The following is a 22567-nucleotide window of genomic DNA, read 5'->3' as shown; positions in this document are numbered from 1 at the left end:
CAGCATAATCCTAGTCATAATAATAGGCTGCCAAAGGATCTGCTGCTCCTGTCATGATGGAGAAGCTGCCAGCAACCTGATAGATACAGAAAGTACACTAAGCCTGCCAGCCAGAAGACTGAGATCCGAGGACCAATGACTATGCTGGTCTGCTGTGATTTGTACTAGCAACATGGATGCTCCATGCCGTTTCTTCCACTTACTCCATTCTGATTTCACTTCTTATAAACTGACATCACATCAGCAACATTACTCAAAGTGAATCCAGGGAAATAATTTTTATCTTTTTCGCTTTTGCAGTATAGGAAGACACACTGGAAAGTCATTGGAACAGATATTGAGCAAGCCAATTCACAGCATCTGATGCTGCCCTCATCAATATCTGGCACTGTGTTAATTTCTGACTTACTATTTTCTGTCTTCCACTAATGGGACATAAGCTCCAAGAAGACAAAGATGGTTTTAGTTTTGTTCACTTTTGTGTCCATATACCTAGAACAATGTCTGACACTCATTAGCCACTCATTACCTACTTATGAATGAAGAATGAATGGAGCACTGCATTAATGAACATGCAGCCACACTCCAAGAGAATGAAGGGAAAAGTGCTGTCTTTGGAACAAAGCTTTGCTCCAGTTAAGGCAGTAATTTTGAGAAGCATAGTAAGCTTCAGTTCCTCGTCTATAAATACGTAGTATCTAACTCATAGTGTATTACGGGGAAATGAATGAAATAATGTTTATGAACCACTGACATGGTCTCTGTTCTATATCCATCCCATCCCACTTCTGTTCCTGAAATTTCACCCCAGAAAAAAATAAAAGAGGCAATGGAGCCTGAGATAAATGCATGTGTGCAGGATCCTTATTGAGAAGTGACTTCTAAGAGCAGGAGAGAAGGATGGAGAGTGGCACACAAGAAGGATTCAACATAGTTTCCATGCTGAACTGCTCATGGTCTTTCTGGTCCTCCATGCTATCTAATCCATTTACTACCAAATGCCATTCACAGTGGTGGCCAACTGCAGCCTCTGCAAGAAAAAAATTTTTAATGGGTTAATAGAATAAGTAGTAGTCCTTGTTGAGCTGGTCTTGTGGACATAATTAATGTTCATCATTTCCCTCTTTTATTACACATTCTAGATTTTATTCACCTTCCATAAGCATTTGGTTCGTCTTGGTAGCTTGATTGATATGGAGATATGACCTGTATGTAAACTGATGTTTACATAACACTTCAAACAGCAAGGGCAGAAAATATATTGTTTTCAAATGTACATAATATACTCACCAAAGTTGACCATTTACTGGGCCATAAAATAAGTTTCAATACTCTTAAAATGATTGAGATCACAGAGTGTGGCCCTTTGACCACTGGAATTGAATTAGAAATGTATAACACTAAAATATCTAAAAAGACCACAAATACCAGAAATCAAATAAGTACTGCATGTCTGCATAATCCATGGATCCAAGAAGAAATCAAAGGGAAAATTAGAAATGATTTCAAACTGAATGAAAATGAAAATACCTATTAAAATTTGGAAATATAACTAAAACAGTACCTAGGAGAAAATTTATAGCTTTAGGAATTTATTAGCAAGGAAGAAAGGTCTAAAATCATGTTCCATTATGAAAAAGCTAGAAAAAGAACAAACTAAACACAAATCAAAAACAGGGATAAACAAAACATATGAAAGGAAAAAAAATAAAATAGAAAACAGGCAAACAACAGAAGAAGCAAAGGCAAAATTACTGTTGGTTGCCAAAGCTATGGCCTAGCTCAAAGCTTGACCTTCCCAATGTACCTCTTCCCAATCCACCTCAGATGGGAGTCTTAGTGATTTTGCTGGTACTGCCTGTCACAGGGGATCACCTTCCACCACCCAGCTGCACTGGGGCCCCTATTGCTGTCTGACCAGCATATAAATTCAGCGCCAGCATTTCATCATGAGGGTCTATTTTCTAAGGACATGTCCAGTACAATTGTCTTAACCTGTTTCCTCCAAAAGCAGAGCCTAAGACAAAAGCTTAGTTTCAGATGTTTTTTTGAGAAGAGACTCCAAGAAGGAACAAAAAAACAGGGATGCGACCCAGGGAAGAATGGACAAGTAATACAAGGATAAATTCTTGAATTTCCCAGGCAATTACTAAGCATGAGTTCTCCTAAGGATCATCAGTTCTCCTTTCTGTGGGCTCTGAGATGCCCTCTGGAATGTGTGTCAGAACTGTTCACTCCGAGCCGAGCATTTGTGCATCAGCTCTCAAGACCCCCTGGTCAATTTGGTGGTGCAGGTGTCACTTGTTCACACTGTGCATGTATGAGTGCAGAGTGAGGTAACAGGGCTGTCTCATGCCGCAAGGTTAGAGAAGCCCCTGGGCAGGATGCGTTCCTGTAGTAGTGGTTGTAGTAAGAGATGGGCTGAGAAGATTTGAAGTCATGTGCAAATGTGTCCTAACACAGACACTTACCACTCTGCCTAAGACTATTAACACTTACTAGAAATTTGTATGGAAATTTAGGCAACACTGTTAAAGTATGGCCCTGTGCATACATATTCTTGGGTGTAGACTGATGAAGGTAGATGAGAAGGCACGCTTGTAACCAGTTTTATTTGTTATAGCAACAGCTCACTAGAACCCTCAAAGGGGTTTCACTCCCATTGCCCAGGCTGGAATGCAGTGGAGCCATCACAGCTCACTTTGGCGTTAACTTCCCAGGCTGAAAAAGATGCTCCCACTCCAATCTCCTGAGTAGCTGGGGCTACAGCCACACACCACCACAACCGGCTAATGTTTTTTGTATTTTTAGTAGAGATGGGGTTTCATCATGTTGCCGGGCTAGTGGCCTCAAGCAATCCACCCACTTCAGCCTCCCAAAATACTGGGATAACAGGTATGAACGACTGCATGCGGCCAGCTCATATATTTTTTAAAACTCCCCATCATAATGGAAATTTTATAATTTTAAAATTCTTGCAGAACATATGAAATTGCAACTTATTTTTAATAATGAATTTAGCTGATTATACAAACTTTCAATGACTCCATAATGTTTCCAAGAGGCAAAGTATTTTTGTCATTCTCCTTTTTCTTACTCATGATGAGACCAATATGCCTGGCGGATCAACCCCTTGCTTGTTTGTGGTCTCTAGCACAGCAAACACAACCTCATCGCTGTCACCTGTCAATATCCATTTAGCTCCTCATTATGTTGAATCTCTGGATTCCTAAGGCTTCAAAGAAAGAATATGTACATCTATTAAACACCTACTATCTGTGAAGCACTATGCTAGGCATTCTTACATACCTAAAATATATGTCTACAAATAGTTTGTTTAATCTCTGCAACAACCCTGGAAGTAGATATATTCCTCATTTTACAAATGAGAAAAAAGAGGTTCAAAGAGATTATAAGTTACACAATTTCACATGTTAAATCTAGACTGAGATTTAGACTCCCTGGATGCTGCTCTTTCCTCCATATCCTTATGAACTCTTATAGCTCGAGTGCCTAAAAAGTGCTATATTAATCATGCCTCTTTATTCTGTTTTTTGGTGATGCTTTGACATCTTGGGGCCTTGATGACCTTAAAGGGAGTGCCCTTCCCAGGGCTACCTAACTCCTAAAGATAACAAAGAGACTCACCTGTGAGCATGCCTTTCAAATGCAAACCAACGAAGGCAGACCCAGAACCCCAACCACATCCTTTGTCAGACTCATACTCTAGGCCACTGTTTCCCAGTGACAGCTCCTACACCCCAGAGCTCATTGAAATTATTCCAACTAGCCAATGCTAAACCTGCTTACTCTGCCCTGCTGTTTTCTTCCTGCAGGAACCACAGTAGAGACTCTTGACCACATTCCCTTCCACCCTGCTTCCTGACCAACTCTGCTGCTTCTCTGTGTGCCACCCCACCCCCACCCCCCATTGTGTGGTGTGTACCCTGCTCTCCAGATCTGTGAGAATAACAAACTATCTTTTCAATGGTGTCATCTGTTGACTTTATCATACCTGATTAGTAATAGAGACCTTCTTTTAAAATAGGTGCTGGCACATGGAAGGCAGGCAATCAAGGCTTGTTGAGATGAAATAATAGAAAACTGTGGATAAGAAACAATAAAAAAGCAAAACATTATCTACTATTAGTTCATTGTATACACAGATGCACATAGAGCTGGGCGTGGTGGCTCATGCCTGTAATCCCAGCACTTTGGGAGGCCAAGGTGGGTAGATCACCTGAGGTCAGGAGTTCAAGACCAGCCTGCACAACATGGAGAAACTCCATCTCTACTAAAAATACAAAAATTAGCCAGGTGTGGTGGCAGGCACCTGTAATCCTAGCTACTATGGAGACTGAGGCAGGAGAATCACTTGAACCTGGGGGACGGAGGTTGCAGTGAGCTGAGATCGCGCCACTTCACTCCAGCCTGGGCAAAAGAGCGAAACTCCATCTAAAAAAAAAAAAAAAAGATGCACATAGTATAGATAAATAAGCATGTATGATCAAATAGACCACCATAATAAAATCCATCAATTTTACAGCCCAGCAAATCCATGTTTGATTTTGCAGAAATTTCACATTCAATACTACAGCTGCTAACATTTCCTCATTTATAGTGTGATATAGAGTATAGGATTATCCATTCTCTCCACTGCGTCATGTTTGGGCTCTGCGTGTACTCTCCTCTAGAAGTCTTCTGCTGTGCTGCTCGACACTTGCTGTAGTGGATGGCTGGGACACTGACAATTCTGCTACCAATTCTGGAATCTACTTTAGTGATTTTAGAAACAGTGGAAAAAGTTGATATTATATTCAGTGCTGAAAATGCAGATTTTCAATTTCTTCTTTTCCTCTTAAAAATCATTGGCAACTTGAACACATCAGTTGCTCAGGATATTATTTCTATATAATCTGAAGCTATTTAGAGGCAGCTTCTACATAAGATATTAGCCAATCCGCATGCAAGAGTGGAATTCTTTCTTTTCAGTTAAAATAAAAGAGGCTATTTTATAGATTATTCTTTGGTCTCATAGATTGGGTTAAACCATTTAGAATGAAAAATTTATGAAGTTGAATAGAAAAATAACGTTTGTCTAACGGATATAATTTCCTATTTCAATCAACCATTTTTCAAACTCCTACTATGTGGAGAGAATTGCTACATGCTTTACACAGTTTCACGGAGCTCAACCAAATTTGGTGCAATGTCTCTGAAGAAAAACAGTCTTCCTTTGAAAAAAGTGCATTTCATTCAGAGACTTGACAAGAAAGCTGCAGACAGAAAGTCACCTGTTTTAACCTGCAATATAAAATAGTGGTTTCTTCTTTCTTATTTGTTTATGGCTTGTTTGACTTGTATTGAAAGATTAACCATAGTCTGCATTTAGAAATTTTCTTAGATAAAAAAGTTTTCCAATATAGCAACTAATGAAATGCTCAGTGGGATCAGAGCTGCATTCTGGCTCCATAATTGAGGGGATAATGTGTGCCACTCGCCTAAGTACTGTGTTAGTGAAATGCCTAGAAACCTGTTCACCTCCATTCCTGACTTGCAAATTACAGAATTATGCTCCCTCCAGGTTCATTTATACACAATTAAACACAATGCATGTAATTTTCTAAGTGCAATAATTGGTGTTTCACCATTTTTTTAGTAGCAAAGTTGACTTGAATAAAAGGCTACTGAGATGTTTTAGATTTCCGCTGAGCTTGGCTTGTATACATTCTAGAGACAGATGTGTTTAAATTCAGCTAAAATAGGCAGGAAAAAGGGGTATAGAACTGAATACCCTACTTTAAACCTAAAACAAAATATGCATGAGTGTAGGGCCTGAAGTGAGGGAGAAGACTGGAAACATTTGGTTTTACACTTTTGACCATTACATTCTGAATAAAGAATTATTTTTCAAAGATGAGGAAAATTCCCCTCGCATTAAAAAAAAAATTGCAGTGTTTCCCAAGCAAATAGAAATCCTCATTTTATGTTGCTATCCTACAGTAAATTAACAACCGTAGTATCATTCATGTGCACAATCCATTTACCTTTTCAGCATATGGATCATTTGTTCATCTCAAAGGAATTTCTGAGAGTGGAAAAAGCGGAATGTGTATGTAGAAGAAAATAACAATTTGTACCAAAGAGAGTATCAAGAGTTCAGCTTATAACTTCACAAAAGCTTGCAGATAAATATGACTTCAACTGACTTGTCATGTTTGCCGTTAAAATAACTGGATAGTCCTCCTGTCAATGAGATCGCATTTCCCAAACCATCTGGTCCACTGTGAATGGTGTTGCATAGAGGCTCACTTCCTATAAGCAACAAAAACAATGATCAGAGACAAGTTATTTCTATTTGTTTAAATGCATTCTATAAGGTATATTCTTTCTGGCCTTACTTTTTCTTTTTCTGCAGATGAAACATTAACACCAGTAAAACATTGTCCTTTTAGGAGATGGACGTTTAAATAAATGTAACAAAAGCCAGCTAAGATGGTATTGTATATCCCTTAAATGGTGTTGCATCTCTCTTAATTCCTTTGTAAATAGACAGTGAATTAAAAACAAAGAATAAGATAAACATTCTTATATCTTTTTTTTTGGTTCAAGAGGAGGACTGTAAGGAAAAGGACATGTATGTATATACACACGCACACACATGCACTCGCATGCACAATATATACAGATTCAGAATGTTTCATCGTGGCTCCTCTTCACTGAGAGACAGTGTCCTTTAAATGCATTCTGGGAAATAGTTTTCTGTATCAATCCAGAATATCTGAGTGCAGAAATTGAGGAGGATAAGGGATTGGCAGAGAAAATAGTTACAAGGGCAGTAGTCTTGGTTCCAGAAACCTAGAAATACATTAACTGTCATAGGTCACACAAAAATTTCTGAAACACCAACCTCAGGAATTTTAGAGAAAACCAGCTTCTACCCAAGACAAGGTAAAGCTGGGTGCTGACTTTATGCTCTCTCAGTAAGCGTCCCACTATGGATGGTCCTGTTCTCAATCATTCAGAGGACTCTTTGTCACCTACAGTCTGTGGCACATTCAGCACAGATTGAAGTGAGTTCCCCTTGGGTTCAATGTGCCTAGAGACTGAAAAAAAAGCCAGCCTTTCTATTTTCAGTGCCCTTTGTAGCCCAAAGGCTTAGCTATAAACCAGCCAGTGAAACTTAATTACATAATAGAGGTTTACATGGATGTGGCAGCGCTGCTTTTGAACAAGAGTGGGTTTGACTTTTAGCTGTATATAAATATTTTTACTAGTAGATTAATTGTGACCAAGCAGCCCCATCCCTAAATTCCTGGCCACCATATGCAAGAGACAGGACTACACTCAGCTGTCCACTAAGAGTAAGCACTGCTGATGGTCTCCAGGAAATAGAACATGCGCCCTCTGGGACCTGCTGGCAGAAATCCTTTCTTCCCAGTCTGTACCCAATTAACTCTCAACACCTCACTACCCTTTTCTGCAAGGGTAGAAGCTGCATGGAGGGAGTAGGGTCTGTAACCCTTTTTTTTCTTTGTGTAGAACCCTCGTCTTTCACGGCCACTGGACTCTGGGGAAGGAGAACTAACATCAAGGCTGCTTTACATCTTGTCTATATCTGCTAAGACTATGTCTCTAGGTGAAGACCATCCATTTATGAGGAAGCAAACTATCCACCAAACAATTTTTCCTTTCTTGAAACTTTATTATCATTCCTAAATCAGATGAATTAAAATGGGATGGTAGCGGCCGCTTTTACACAAGTCAGTTATTTGTTCAATCAGAGGTGTTGAAGTTGTTGAATCACATCCTCGCACAGCATCTGAATAGGCAGGACCAGGAGCAGCCTGCCTCACCACACCTTGTCCTTCTCTCTTCTAATCTCACCCAAGTTTGTGCTGTCAGAAAGGGACATCTCCTTGCTGGCCCCAGGTTCACTCCCTCATTTGCTCATGTTTTTCAGAATTGTTATACAAAAATGGGAGTTTATTTTCACTGTGCTGTTTATTCTTAAGCATATTTAAACATTTTTCTTGCTTAGTAAGAAGTTGAATGCTAGAAGTCAAGAAGGCAATGATGATCTAAGACAAGTTATTTCCATTTTATTTTCCTTAAAAAGGCATTCTATAAAGTATATTCTTTCTGGCCTTACTCTTTCTTTTTTCTGCAGGTGAGACATTAACACCAGTACAACATTCTCCTTTCAGGAGCTGGATGTCTAAATAAGTGTGATAAAAGCCAGTTGAGAGAGTCTACCCATTCATCTCCAAATGATTGCACGCAGGAATTCTTACTCTTCTTTCCATTCCCTGCAGAACCTATTGCAGAGTTTGGCACAGAACTAGTCCTAAATAGCAGTTTTAGTTTTATTTCTATTTTAAAACTTGTGTCAAAGTATTATGCTAGTGCAGTGGCCCCAACCTGCATTTTATAAACCTCAGGAGCTTTCCAGTTACCTCAAGGGATACCATAATCTCAAAATTTTCTCATAAAAATATTATTTTTAATTCACGTGTGAAGTTAAAAACTATGATTTTACATGATACATTTAGACTGGAAAAATACTGCTGAAATTTTCTAAATGCTCTGGAATGTTTGACTATTCTGAGAGAGTCATACAAAATTTAAAATAATAAAAATTTTCATAGGCCATGTATTCTAGCAGATTATGACATGTGAAATAAGAATCCTTACAAACTGTTCCTGACAGTAATCCTGCCACATATGTGCATGATCTTCCATTGTCACCAATTGTCAATCAACTCATTGACACTGACTCAACTGACATTGACTCATTGGTACTGGCTTCTAATACGCTACTTTAAAAGTCACTGTCATTATTTTGTAATATCTTATGTTATTTCACACACTTCTTGTAAAAAGTTTTTGTTTGAAATACTGAATTCCAGTTGATATATTTCTGTTTCAGGGCAAATTTGCTAGTAAGAATCTGTAGTCACAACTAAAACATAATATTGAAAAAAAAAAAAAGCTGACATCTGTCATATGTCATTCAACAATTGGATGCCGCATCAGTAAAAAGGAAATGAATGCATGCATGCATGAATGAATGAATGAATGAATCCAACAAATGCCCCAGATTACAACTTTACTAAAACTGAATTAACAACTTCAGAGTGAAGTGTTTGAAATAAGTGACTGTTTATATTCCTGGTTATATAGTCTACCAGATAATGGCATATGTGTGTGTGTGTGTGTGTGTGTGTGTGTGTAGTGGCTTAATACCAGTGAACTGTTCTCTGTCTTCTTAACAATTAGGAATCCTGCTAATGTAAGTCTGAAAATGTTTAGTACAAAACGACCATTTTTCTGGCCCCAAAAATAGCAGCGAAGTGATGAACTCTATGACCTTTTTTTCTCACAGACCGCAGTATCTCTGCATCATAGGGATATACATATACCTAAAAAGGTATAAACTGAGCATAGTCCAAGGGCATTTAACTTACTGTCTGTTGAAATGCAAGGTTAATTGCTACCGGACTTTTTAAATGGATATAAAACAAAACTCTTCTGGGACCTAGCTCAATTCAGCAGCATTACAATGTTGTCTTTTTTTGTTTGTTTGTTTTGTTTTATTTTGAGACAGAGTCTCACTCTGTCACCCACGCTGGAGGGCAGTGGCATGATCTCGGCTCACTGCAACCTGTGCCTCCCAGGTTCAAGCAATTCTCCTGCCTCAGCCTCCCGTCTTTTGTTTTTTAATACTCTCCCACTATGTCTAGAAAATGAATACCACCCAATTGTTAACCATCTACCCAATTATCCTAAGGAATCGTTCACATCTCAGAAACAGTAATGTAATATTGAAAAAACAAAAAGTGATGAACTGTGACTTCTTGTCCAACTCAATGGATCGTACAATCTTTAAAATCAAGCTTTCTAATGTGCAGATTAACTTTGCCTGAGACATTAAGTCAAGTTATACTGTACACAGCTTGATTACTAGATGTAATCAAAACCAGGCCTGCTGTTTTGGACTAGAATTTTCCAGCCAGAGTAAGCACCATTATTGCCTACTCTTGTTTTTCCTGGTTTTCATCTGATTTACAGGGTAGGAGAACAAATGTTGTAAGCAAGAGAGGGCAAAGTAGGTTATATAGGAACTTGCCAGAGAGCTGGCCTGATTTTTGTCTTACCTTCTCTGTATCACAAATACACCCCTGGGAGCAGGCGTCAATGGTATGCAAATCTAATTGCAAAAGTAATAAACGGAAACAACATGGATGTTTCTCTCGTAGTTAACCCTGTTAATGTTGGACAGGAAGTTGTCTAAATGTCTAATCGCTCATTGAATCAATAGTAACACATTTTAGAGAGAAGAAAGGGTAAGAGAGTGCAGGGAAAGAGTTATGGGAGAATGCCACTTCCAGATTCCTATGACGTGCCCAGAAGACTTTATTAATTTATACTGCATTGAAAACTGGCACCCTAAACAATACAGTCTAAAGAATAAGGTATTTCTTGCACCAGTTTAGACTCCAATTTCATCCATTTAAATGTTTCCATCAAAATCAAGTGGCTATTGGCTTGCTCATTTGCAAAAAATAAAAATAAATAAATAAATAAATAAATAAATAAATAAATAAATAAATGAGGCCTGGTGCAGTGGCTCATGCCTGTGATCCCAACACTTTGGGATTGGGAGGCGAGGTGGGTGGGTCACGTGAGGTCAGGAGTTTGAGACCAGCCTGACCAACATGGAGAAACCCCCTCTCTACTAAAAATACAAAAATTAGCTGGGCATGGTGGCGGGCACATGTAATCCCAGCTACCTGGGAGGCTGAGGCAGGAGAATCGCTTGAACCCAGGAGGCAGAGGTTGCAGTGAACCGAATCCCGCCATTGCACTCCAACCTGGGCAACAAGAGCGAAACTCTGTCTCAAAAAACAAAAACAGGAAAAACAGCAGGGTGAATTTTAAAAAAAACTACACCCTACCTAGTGGTAAAGTTTAGGATATTAACACTGTGATTCTCATACTGTGGTCCCAGACCAGCAGCATCATCTGGGAATTTGCTAGAAATGCAAATTCTCAAGCCCTATACCAGACCTCCCAAATCAGAAATTCTGATAACAAGCGTTCTAGGTATTTCTGATGCACATAGAAGTTAGAGAACTGCTGGGCGTGGTGGCTCACACCTGTAATCCCAGCACTTTGGGAGTCTGAGGCGGGTGGATCACGAGGTCAGGAGATTAAGACCATCTTGGCTAACACGGTGAAACCCTGTCTATACTAAAAAATGCAAAAAAAAAAAAATAGCAGGGCGTGGTGGCGGGCACCTGTAGTCCCAGCTACCCCAGAGGCTGGGGCAGGAGAATGGGGTGAACCTGGGAGGCAGAGCTTGCAGTGAGTTGAGATGGGGCCACCGCACTCCAGCCTGGGCAACAGAGCGAGACACATATTTCAGGAGAACAGGTTCTTGTTAGGGGCTAATTTTCCTAAATTTGAACCAAGTAATTTCAAGTAGTCAAGAAGAAGTAAATCCATCAAACTATTGTTACTATTTTTTGATTACTTAAAATAGTTAACTAGTTTCATTATATCAAATGATTTCAAAATAATGATGAAGATAAAATTAATAAGAAAAAATTATTTTTGTAACCAGAAGATAAATACCTTGGGAATCCTGAAGGTGGATCTATATCAGAACTTCTCTACATTGACAGTACTGATAATACGGACTGGAACATTCTTTGTTGTGGAGGCTGATCCTGAGCATTACAGGATGTTAACACCATCCCTGGTGTTTACCCACTAGATGCCAGAAGTATCCTCTTCCTACTGTTGTGAAAACTTGAATTTTTCTAACTGTCTCCTGGACGTCAAATTGCCCCAATGTTGAGAACCACTTATCTAGTTGATTATTTAGAAAGACTTTATTTGTTAGTTAACTTTAAAAGAAACAACATCTATTGGGCAACTACTGTTAGCAAAGCACTGTGCATTGCATTAAAGATACATATTCCATATTGGTATAGAAATTTTAGTACATCAGAGCCGGGCGTAGTGGCTCACTCCTGTAATCTCAGCATTTTGGGAGGCCAAGGCAGGCGGATCACGAGGTCGGGAATTCGAGACCAGCCTGGCCAGCATGGTGAAATCCCGTCTCTACTGAAAAAAAAAAAAAAAAATTAACTGGGCATGGTGGCGAGTGCCTGTATTCCCAGCTACTTGGGAGGCTGAGGCAGGAGAATCGCTTGAACCTGGGAGGCGGAGAAGGTTGCAGTGAGCCGAGATCGTGCCGTTGTACTCCAGCCTGGATGACAGAGTGAGACTCCATCTCAAAAAAAAAAAAAAAAAAAAAAAAGAAAAGAAAAAAGAAAAAAGAAATTTTAGTATATCAGAATGAGTTCTAAGCCTGAGAGCAAGTTGTACTGGGGCCTTACTCAGCTATATTCCTCAAATGTTCCTGAGGGAATCAGTTTGTTCTAGTCCATGAAATTACAGCTAATCATTTTATTTAAGTTGACTTGTGTCAAATTTGAACCTAAGAAAGAGAGATAATGAGGCACTGGGGTGTCTTGGAAAAAGCAGTGATTAGCACTTAGGTGACATGGCTTATCTTTTTATCTCTATTACTAATTTGTTGCACAGTCTTAGGAAATTCACAAAATCTTTTGGATCTAATTTTTTATTCTTCTTTGAGACGGAGTCTTGCCCTGTCGGCCAGGCTGGAGTACAATGGCACCATATCTGCTCACTGCAACCTCCGCCTCCCGGGTTCAAGTGATTCTCCTGCCTCAACCTCCCAAGTAGCTGGGATTATAGGCGCACGCCACCATGCCCGGCTAATTTTGTGTTTCTTTAGTAGACACGGGCTTTCACTATGTTGGCCAGGCTGGTCTTGGACTCCTGACCTCGTGATCCGCCCGCCTACACCTCCCAAAGTGTTGGCGTTACAGGCGTGAGCCACTGCGCCCGGCCTGGATCTAATTTTTGAATATGTAAACTGCCCCTGATGGGCTGTATGATTTCTATGATGACCTTTGCTTTTATATTTTATCAGTAATAAATCTCAGTCATACTCAAGTATAATTGATATTTAGCTAATAATTATTAAGAACCACACTAAGCACATATATTATGTCTTTAATCTTCCTATCAATTCCAAGTGGAGCTATCATTGTCATTTTCAAAAATTTCAAGCTAGAGATATTGAGACCCAGTCATGTTGCATCTGTAACTTCCCAAGTCCATACAGCAGTGTTTAGGCATCCTAGGAAGGGCCAGGGCTCTTCCCACTACTCATGTCAGTCTTTTTGTATCAAAGCTGATCCCTGGGAGGATGCAAAATGATTATCCTGAAATGATACGAGAGGAGAAAAAACATCAGCACAAGCTACCGCAAAATAATACGAGATTTCATTGTTAGTAGAATTAATCCAAACAAAGACAACAGAACACAGGTGTGGTATGGGGCAATTGCTAGTTTTCACTCCTCAAAGTGTTTATGGAGCACTTTTAATTTGTCAAGCATTATGCTAGTGCTCTAAGACATAGAAGTTTCTAGATCTTGACCGCCCTCAAGGAGTTCAGGAGTCTGCACAGTGCACGCCTCCTGGAAGAGAACTCTGGCTGGTTTTCCATTAAGCACCAGTGAGAACACAGTCAGTGGCCTGCTGGACAGGCCCTGGTTTTGTTTTTGTTTTTGTTTTTTGTTATTTATTTATTTATTTTGCACTCCTAAGGAACCTGATGGAAAATGAAATTGCAGCAAGTGAAGATCATCAGGAAGACCTCTGCATTAGGCTCACTTGCATTCCTTAACTCCTTTCAAATAAAAATAAAGAACAAAAATTCTAAAGTTTTCTAATAGACTTTTACTCACACCCTATCGTCGTTGCTTCCAGAGGTAGAACTTAGTCATATAGGCTTGCAACACTCGAATAGTGGCCCAGGCATCCTTGCTGGGTTTGATTAGGAGGCCGAGCTTCCGACTTTCAACTACCTGAGGTATAGCTCATGAGAACTTGAGAACGGGTTGTCTAGCGGGTTCTAACTCAGCTACTTTTCACAAATGTTGCTGAGAGAACCAGTTTATCCTGATCCATGACTTCATAGCTAATTATTTTATTCATATTTATTCATGTAAAACTTGACCCTAGGAAGGATAGAAGTGAAGAAAAGTAGAATCCTTGGTTAAGAGTTCTTTTACTTTTTTTTTTTTTTTTTTTTTTTTTTGGGCTGGAGTCTCGCTCTGTCTCCCAGGCTGGAGTGCAGTGGCGCGATCTCGGCTCACTGCAAGCTCCGCCTCCCGGGTTCACACCATTCTCCTGCCTCAACCTCCTGAGTAGCTGGGACTACAGGCGCCCGCCACCACTCCTGGCTAATTTTTGTATTTTTAGTAGAGACAGGGTTTCACCGTGTTAGCCAGGATGGTCTTGATCTCCTGACCTCGTGATCCTCCCGCCTTGGCCTCCCAAAGTGCTGGGATTACAGGCGTGAGCCACCGCGCCTGGCCTGGAGTTCTTTTACTTTTAACATCACTCACCTGTTGATGTGAGACATAATTGTTAGACTTGATATTATACGAAAATTAAAAAGAAAATGGAGGTGAAATGGCTTTTTTGGGTCCAATTTATTACAGTAAATTAAGAGAATCAAAGCCAATATGCCATTTACCTGTAGGTCATTCTTTCGATATCACATCATTTTCGTCTTTCATAAAAGCCATGGCTTATTTAACATGCCCCAGATTACCCTTGACAACGACTTAGTCAAAAATCAGCAGGCTTTAAGGCTCCCATTTCTGCTGTTATTACTTTAACGGGAAGGACCCTGAAGAAAGAAAATAAAAGATACAGGTGAGTTACATTGGTTATGTTTTCTTTTTCTGAACTGGAGAAAAACCTGATTTGTCAGTGGATGTGTGCAAAAATTCTGTTGTGAAGCCTTACTCCTGGCAGAGTGCTGGAATGGGCTCTCGGCGTTATTAGTATTCTCCATGACGGTTTGTTGTCTTCTGGGGCAATTATCTTGCTTTAATTTAGGTCACTAATGATATTATGAGATAGTTTGATGATGGTGTAATTTCTTTTGATGTTGTGTTTGTTGCTCTTGCTTATATCAACTCATTGTGATTCCATAAAAGACTGAATTCTATACCCACTGAGGGAGGGTAGGGAGGGAAGCAGGAGGGGTTGAGAGGAGGAGGGAGGGAGCTGGGGATGAAGCGAATGGCAAGGCCGGGTGCTGGGATCTGGCAGCCGCGCTTCCACGGTGAGGGTTTGCCCCGTCCTGTTCCGCTTCTCTCCCAGTGTGGGGACCGAAGGCTGGGAGATCACACCACACAGCTCAGTGTCCTGTCAGGTTTGAAATTATTTCTGACAGGCTACCAAAACAATTGGTCCCTCACTCCAGCAGCTTTTACACTAGTTGAAGTCTAATTTATAAGATAGATCATCCGCTTCAGTTCTCTCATCTCAGCTCCTCCTAAGCTACCTTATGCAGAGACCTCATTTCAGAAATACAAAGCCGGCCCAAAGCCCACCCATTCAGATCCCCCCACAAATGACCCCCTTGAAAAGACAGCCTGGAGGCCTCTATTGATTATTGCTTAATGTAAATACTCTTCTTAGCACTCAGCTTTATTTTTTTATTGCATGTGAAACCGTGGTATTTATATGAAATGCATGCTTACTGGTGTTGTTTTAATAGAAACTAGCTCTGGAATGTGTCCACTCGGTCTACTCTCACCCTCGTTAATACTGAAGGAGGGCTGACTTTGTGTCAGAGAGATTGTTCTCGCTGTGGTGCAATCTGGGTCTCCTGCCAGGAGAGCTATTAGTAGAATGGTTTTGGAAATGAAATTCAGAATTCCCAGTGGGTTTTCTGGTTGGAGGGGAACCATATATTTTGAGAATATCTATAAGGTAAATGAAATATTTAAAACTTCAGAAATATTACTATATAGAGAGTACATTTTAGCTAAAAATAGTATTTAGAAAATTATTTGGTTAGGAAAGAGATCACGTCCTTTGCAGAAACATAAATGGAGCTGGAAACCGTTATCCTCAGCAAACAAACACAGGAACAGAAAACCAAACACCGCACGTTCTCACTTATAAGTGGGAGCTGAATGATGAGAACACATGGACACACAGTGGAGAACAACACACACTGGGGTCTGGTTAGGGGGTAGGGGAAGGGAGAGCATTAGGAAGAACAGCTAATGGATGCTGGGCTTAATACGTAGGTGATAGGTTGATCTGCTCCGCAAACGACCGTGGTACATGATTGCCTATGTAACAAACCTGCAAGTCCTGCACATGTACCCTGGAACTTAAAATAAAGGTTGAAGAGAGAAATAAAAAAGAAAATACTTGTATTGTTTAGAGATGCTATTATTCAGAAATGGCACTCGGCAAATATTAGTCTATCTAACAACATTGAAAAGATAAAAGCCGAGCTGTTTACTTATACAGTCCATCCAAGGAAACTGTCAATTTCATACCCTACAACCCAACCCAAAATTGCTTAAAAGCTGTAAATAATGCAGTTCTGGGAGGATTCCAGCTAATGCACGTTTTCCGACTTCTCTCGGACCACAGCGGTATACTACTACTCACGGGTGGTTTAAGCTCCTAGTCTAAAAACTGGCCAAGAAAGCCAGTTTCTCCACAATGATGCGGAAGCCATCAGCCCCAGTGGCCACTGTTCTTGGAACCATAACAGGCCCTGAGAACTCATGTTTCTACTTCCCAAGATTAATTTGCCCACCTGCTGGGCCAAGTACACATTTAGATATCTAGAAAAGTGGAGTGTTGTTATTTCTTTTACTGATCTGTGGCCCAACATTGAGGTTATAAAAAACAACTGTCACTTTTGTGGATTCAGTTATACAGCTCTAGTTATTTAGTATTTATTTACTCCCTAGCTCTTAAAGGTGATGGGAGTAAAGTTCTCAATGCTCATTATTGGTGAAGTAAATATTTTCCAAACTAGAAGTTTTAGTTTTTTATTTTAAAATTCTTCTCAGCATACACTTTTTTGATAAAGGCTTGGTTTTAGATAAAAAATAAAATTTTAAAAAATTAAAATAAAAATAAAGGAATTAGGATTATTGCCTAATATACGAACATATGAACAACATACATAGTGAATGCAATATTTTTAAATCTAGAAAATAAACATGAAAGCTGGAAACCAAGGAAGGGGTGGCAACTTACAAGTGTCAGATATTCTGCTGGGCACTGAGGTTAAGTCTCTCATGAAATTTAATATTCTATAGGTGTGGTCAGGTCAGATAAATTAGAGCTTGCTAATGAAAATGTGAAATAAATTGTAGAAGCATCACACACTTTTGAAAACTATTTACACTTAGCTAAATCACTGAATAGATCAACATGATCTATTGACTATGCAATGAATTAACAGGCCTGGGTAACCATATGTTATTTGTTTTTGGGAAATAGTACAGCAAAGTCACTTAAGATAATCTGCCTATGGTTCAACGGAGAGAGCATTCTAACAATTTCTTTATTTTTCACCTGGAAAAACTTCTCTCATTCAATTGCATTTTTTATGACTACACTAGATATCTAAACATTGCACTTGAACCACAGGTGAAATTTTATAATTCTTTTATTTAAAAATCTTCTTAGGGCTGGTGGGGTTTTGTTATTATTTTAGGCACTATCAAAAATATGGATAAAAGAGAAATCTCAAATTCTCTTTCCCTGGAACTTGTGAAGAAACGGAGATAATGTGAAAGATTGAAACAAACAAACAAGAAAAAGATGAATACATCTTAATCTCTTGTGATTTGAGAAGGAGGCAAGAAAACATCTTGAAAGCCCCACTAATCTGAGTTAAAGAAAGTTTGCTCCTCATGAGGGCATTTTATGAATATCACTGTGATTTTTCAACAGGCCATTTCACCTCTCTGAACATCAACTGCTAGCTTAGAAAATGAATGAACTGGACTAACGAATATCTAAAGTCACTTTGAATTCTAAAGTGTTATGGTTCTTTTAAAATCAGTGGCAAAGTGAGATTGGACTAAAAATATTACCTCACCATGCTTACTCATGGTGTCAATTCCCTAAGCCTTCCTATCTTTTAGAAAAGTTTTCTGTTTGCTTAATAATGTATTCCAGTACTAATTGTAATACTAACAGCTTCATGTCAACAGGCGAGCCAAGCTAGAAAAAAACAAAAACAAAAAACAAGAGGTAGACACAGAAGTACTCTAAACCAGCTTGGTGTTATGTAGTCTTGTTTAAAGAAAACTTCCAAATTCCAGCTGTGTACTGTTTAAATGTCTCCTTAAATGAAACTGACAGAGGGAGAATAGGATCCAATTAGCAAGAGTTTCCTTTCCTTGCATCTGATAAGTTAACATCTGTGCCTTCTGATAAAGCCACTCTATTTTTTTTTTTAGTGGCATTTGCACTATTCATTAATTCCCTTTTAGTACAAATAGCTGACTCCAAAAAATGCCCTGGGGCTACAGGGAATTGTTAGACAGGTGGTAGAGAGGCATCACCTGAGAATAGAACCTCTCCAACTATACATTTGAGTTTCCACATTAACAATATACATTCAAATGGGACAGAAAACTTTATTAGTCACATTGAGTATTTTAATATTTCCAGTGATTCACTTAATATAATGTAATAAGGTTATGATGATATCAATAATGATGGCAAGATTAATTACTAATTCGCAGTTATCTGCTGCTTCCCTTTAAGGTACACAAAGTATTTAAGAAAATGCTGTTGTTGTTCTTGTTGCTGTTGTTGTTTCCTTGTGATTGTGTGTCCCTGTTCAGACGGGAAATTTTTTTTTTCTCTTACCCTCATTCCCAAATATCAGGCCCTCAGGTTATATTTTTGTTTGCAGAATTCTCAGCCCTCCTCCAATTTTTCTGCCAATTTCCCCCCAGCTCTATCATGTCAGACAATGTCCTCTGGAGCCTCCATCTGTCAGCAAGCACCTCTATCCTTCTGTTTCTGCACGTAATACTCCCTCCTCTTCTGTCTTAAAGGAATTCAGAAGACACCAACCAGTTCCCTTGTAGTCATCGCTTTTACTGAGAGGTTTCTGGTTCTCACAAGCCCAACACCTACTGACCATACGGACAATATGTAATGTTGGCTAAATCCTTGTGTAACAACCTCTTCTCTTAAAGGCTTCTGCACTGCAGTGATTTCACCAGAATCAGTCCATCTTTTTCCTCTATCTATCCACAGCCTCTTTGAGAAACACACGCCTCTTCTCATTCTGACAAGACTTTTAAGAGCTTTGGTCCAGAACTTAGTGTTTGAGGTAGTTCCCTCCTTCATACCTTAAAGATTCTGAAGTAATAGCCTTAATAATCTGCCATTACCTAAGAGGAGATCCACTGTTTTTAATCAGAAGAAAACTTTATAGCAGGAACTCTGCAAGAGTCTGCAAAGATGGGTTCCAATCATGGGAAGGGTCTTTAGCAGTCACCTACCAGTGCACTGTGACGTAGGACCCTTTTCCTGTCATTGCTGAACAGATAGTGATGGCCCAATATCTTCCACCCAGAGAGCACAAAAAATAACAAAAAAAGCTAAAAATTTATTTTTTAATTATGATGAGCTGACTGACTTATCCATATGGAGTCCAGACCACCGTGACGCCAACCATTGTGGCAGGTAGGAAATTCATTATATATTATTTGCAGTGCTTCATTTGCAGTGAAAGCTTTCACTTAAATTAGCACTTATTTATTGGTCAGACAAAATATGTGGCATGATTGCTCTACCATTTGATTGCAAGCAGAGAGACGGTATAGAGTCAGATGTGGGGTGGGCATACTGAATGTTGTATCAAGCAAATAAGAGCGGCAATAGAAATTTCCATTCTTAAAATTTGAACAACACTGGGGACTCCCAGTGTGAAGAAATGTCAGCAGTTCCCCTCCACCCAAAATAAACCCCAAACTGGATAAAATTGTCAAAAACTACCACTTCACAGCTCTATGAAATGCCATAGGTAAACAACAAATACAGAAGCATCTATCCATGAAAAATTCTTGGGCTCCAGGTAAAAACAGTGGAGTCTGTTGCATTCTCGCCTGGGGATGTCCCATTCTTCTTCTTCCCCAAGTCGGTTGAGATGTTAGTGCTACTAGGACAGGGATGGTTGTAAAAATGAGCAACTTTGTTGCTGGAGGGGTTTAATTTGATTTGGCAAAATCTTACACCCAGTGGCATTGTCAATGAAAGCAGCAAATTCAAAAGAAAATAAAAAGGGAAAATATGAAGGTGGAGTCCTGGTTGGGTAAGAAGTTGAATGGTGGACTAGTCAGAAATTTAGCCAGGGGGTCCTGGAAATGAGAGGGCAATAAAGGAGCTCAGTAAGCTTTCTACACATGCCTGGCTGACTCAGAGTCTGTCGGGACAGTTCCAGGATGTCCCAGCAGAAGTAAACACTTGCACAAATGTGAAATCTGCATGACATTTAAATGCAGGCCCCAAACCATACTCAGACCTGTCAGGAGAGGAGAGAGTTTTACTGGCATGAGGTATTTAAGCAAAGCCTCTGGCCAAATGATTGGCTAACTATGAAGCCATGCAGGTGCACGTGTGATCTTTAGGATGCCAGGATAATAAATAAAAACAAGAATAAGAATAAAAAGAACTTGAACAGAGACACAGTGGGCCCACACCGTGAAGGGAGAGTAAACACAATAGTCTACACAAATTACTAAAAAGGAAAACAAGATGGAAAAAATAACAACTCTCAAAATCCAGAATTGCTACAATAAATTGTCTAAAATTGCTGTGTTTTTAGTAAAAAAAAAAAAAAGGATATACTAACAATAGAGAAGTGTAACATATATAGGGAAAAAAGCAGTTAGTAAAAAGTGTGAATGGGCAAAGATGTTGGCTTTAATAAAGTCTTCAAAGCAGCTATTATATATGAATGTTAAAAAATTAAAGAAAAATATGATGATGTATCAACAAATAGGAATCACAACAGTAGAAACTCTAAAATAAGTTTTAGAAATAGAAACTAAGTAGAAAGTTTTAAAAAGTGAAACTCTAAAACCAAATGGAAATTTTTAAGTTGAAAAGTACAGTAACTAACATGAATAATTTATTACATGGACTCAACAAGCAGACTTAAGATGACATAAACAAGAATCTACGAACTTGAAAATAGAACACTAGAAATTATTCATTAAAGAAAAATGAATAATCAGAGACTTGAAGGACAACTAAAAGCCTGTCAACATGTAGGTGTAATGGGAGTCCTGGAAAAAAAGGTGAGAGGAAAGGGGCAGAAAAAATGTTTAAAGAATAAATTCTTATAATTTTCCAAATTGGATGACAAATATTACTACAGGGAAGCTCAATGAATCCAAGTAGGATAAATACAAAGATATCCACACTTACCACATTATGGTTAAACTGTTGAAAGTCAAGGGCAAAGAGAAAATCTTAAAAGCAGCAAAAGAGAATGGACTCACTGTGTACAGAAGAACAGCAATATAATTAAAAGTTGCCTTTTTGTCAAAAATGATAGAGATCTGAAGGTAGTGGAGTGGCAAAATTAAACTTCTTTAAAAAGAAAAAGCAAAAACAAACTTGTCCACCAAGAATTCAACAAAACTGTCTTTCAAAAAGAAAAAATAAAGGCATTATCTTGCCTGAGAAAATTGATTGCTGGCAGAATTGCTTTGCAAGAGATGTAAAAGAGAGTTCTACAGCCCGAAAAAGAATCACGCTAAATGGTAATTAGAATCTAGAGGAAGAAATGAAGAACACCGAAAATGAAAAATATGTGAGAAAGTATAAAAGAATACATAGCTATCTTTTTAAAAAGAATTTTTAAAATTTCTTTAATAGTCATGGGCAAATATTATTATGACATTATATTTATGGCTTTATAACATATACATGTAATATACATGACAATTAGAATTTAAAAATGGGAAGAAAAGGAGCTACACTGGAACAAAGCTGCTCTATTTTTCTGGAACTAAGCCAGTGCTAACCTGAGACAGACTATGACAAAGTAAGAGGCATGCCTAGGTCAACTACTAGATTAACAGACATACAGTAATGAGACATTTTAAAATTGTGAAAAGTTAAGAGTCATATAATACTCTCTAGAGCAAAAATATGCATCTTTTACATAAAAGAAGGCAATAAAGGAGGAACAAAAGTTAGGCATATAAAAATCAAATGGAAATGAGCAGTCATAATCCAACCATGACAATAAGCACACTAAATGTGAATGAACAAATCACTGTAATTAAAAAAACACAGATTGTAAGACTGGATTTAAAAAATCAGGATCCAACTGTCTCCTAGAGAAACACAATAGAATCATGGGCATGAATAGGTAGGATTAAAAGCGTAGACAAATATATACCAAGCAAATAGTAGGCATAAGAGAGCAGAAGTATCTATATTAATATCAGAAAAAATAGTCACTAAAACAAAAATATTACTAGAGACAAAGTGAGACATTTCATAGTGATAAAAGGGTCAATTCAACTGGAACACATAATAATGGTAAATGTATACTCAAAAGGAAAACATCTAAAATAAATGAAGCAAAAACT

The 22567-nt window shown here is 38.7% G+C and overlaps 1 long non-coding RNA gene across 1 annotated transcript; it reads right to left on the bottom strand.

The window, feature by feature from the left end:
• Nucleotides 1–3089: 3089 nt before the first annotated feature.
• LOC109027280 (uncharacterized) lies at nt 3090–15002 on the bottom strand. The gene is made up of 6 exons (XR_002006401.4): nt 14919–15002; nt 14644–14799; nt 6210–6315; nt 4382–4455; nt 4016–4104; nt 3090–3235 (listed from the first exon to the last, which is right to left on the bottom strand). It is a non-coding gene; the product is annotated as an uncharacterized lncRNA (long non-coding RNA).
• Between the last annotated feature and the right edge of the window lie 7565 nt (nt 15003–22567).

Source organism: Gorilla gorilla, chromosome 5 (assembly GCF_029281585.2).
Source record: "Gorilla gorilla gorilla isolate KB3781 chromosome 5, NHGRI_mGorGor1-v2.1_pri, whole genome shotgun sequence".
NCBI lineage: Eukaryota > Metazoa > Chordata > Mammalia > Primates > Hominidae > Gorilla > Gorilla gorilla.
This window is presented reverse-complemented; position numbering and strand designations above follow the sequence as displayed.